The following is a 1884-nucleotide window of genomic DNA, read 5'->3' on the forward strand; positions in this document are numbered from 1 at the left end:
GTGGGAGATATTTTGAACTTGACGAAGTTCAAGAGCCACAAACTGAAGTAGAGACGCAAGAAGACGTTCCTTCGTCGTCTAATTCTGTTGTTATTCCTCAACCGAGGAGGTCGGGTCGAGTTTCTTGCCATCCTGATAGATATGTTGGACTTATCCAAGAGGATGGGAGTCTTGATGTGTTGCTTTTAGAAAGTGACGAACTCGCCACCTACAAAGCTGCAATCTCTAGTCCCAATTCAGCTTTATGGCTTGAAGCTATGAAATCTGAAATGAGTTCTATGCATGAAAATCAAGTCTGAAACTTGGTGGATTTGCCTGAAGGGGCAAGACCTCTTCAGTGCAAATGGATCTTCAAAGTAAAGAATGGCATAGAAGGACATGATGATGTCTACAAGGCTAGGCTAGTAGCAAAAGGTTTTACTCAATTTCATGGTCTTCACTATGACAAAACCTTTGCCCCCGTGGCTATGCTAAGATCAATTCGGATACTGTTAGTGATCGCCGCATTTCATGACTATGAAATATGGAAAATGGATGTCAAGACCGCTTTTCTAAATGGGCATTTAGAAGAGGAGGTGTACATGATATAACCCGAAGGTTTTGTGGATCCTAAAAATCCTAACAAAGTATGCAAGCTTAAGAGATCCATTTATGGTCTTAAGCAAGCATCAAGAAGTTGGAACCATCGATTTAATCATTTCATAAAAGAAAATGGTTTTACTCGAAGTGTTGAGGAACCATGTTTATATAAGAAGTTCAGTGGGAGCAATGTTGTGTTCCTAATATTGTATGTGGATGACATACTACTTATTGGAAATGACATTCCTATGTTGTCTTCCGTCAAGGAGTGGCTAGGAAATCATTTCCAAATGAAGGATTTAGGAGAAGCACAACGCATATTAGGTATCCGGATCTATAGAGATAGATCCAAAAGGATATTGGCATTAAGTCAAGAATCTTATATTGATAAGATTCTTCGACGCTTCAACATGGACTAGTCTAAGAGAGGCTTAATTCCTATGGGTAGTGGAATATTTTTGAGCAAGTCTCAATCACCCTCCGAACCCGAAGATGTTGAACGCATGAAGTTGATTCCCTATGCTTCCGCTATTGGATAAATCATGTATGTCATGATATGCACTCGTCCAGATGTCTCATATGACTTAAGCATGACAGGTAGATATCAAGAGAATCCAGGTGAGAGTCACTGGATAGCTGTTAAAAACATCCTCAAGTACTTGTGAAGGACTAAGGATTCTGTCTTAGTGTTTAGAGGAGATTCCGAGCTATGTGTTAAGGGTTACACAGACTCGAGCTTTCAAATAGATAGAGATGACATGAAATCACAAGGTGGATTTGTGTACACGCTCAATGGTGGTGCCGTCAATTTGGAGAAGCTTTTAAGGAAGTCAGAATTGCGGATTCTACTACGAGGCCGAGTACGCAAAGATCGAAGGCGCCAAGGAAGCTGTGTGGATTAGGCAATTCGTGGAAGGACTAAAAGTAGTTCCTACCGCCAAAGATCCCATTAATCTCTATTGTGACAACAATGGAACCATCTTCCAAGCTAGAGAGCCAAAGTCTAGTAACAGATCTAGACATGTACTCAGAAAATTTCATATTATTAGAGATTTTATTGAAAGAAAGGAAATTGCGATTTGTAAGGTTGGGACGGATGATAACTTAGCTGATCCGCTCACCAAGCCTTTATCGCAGGCTAAACACGATGGACATGTTATATCCATGGGGCTTAAACGTATGCCCAGTTTGTACTAGACTATTTGATATGAAATAAAATGTTTTTTTATTTGTTCATATAGAATAATCGCATTTGTCTTTTAAATTTTAATTTTTATTACTTTGTCATATCCACATGGGTTGTTG

This window comes from Silene latifolia, chromosome X (assembly GCF_048544455.1).
Source record: "Silene latifolia isolate original U9 population chromosome X, ASM4854445v1, whole genome shotgun sequence".
NCBI classification, from domain to species: domain Eukaryota; kingdom Viridiplantae; phylum Streptophyta; class Magnoliopsida; order Caryophyllales; family Caryophyllaceae; genus Silene; species Silene latifolia.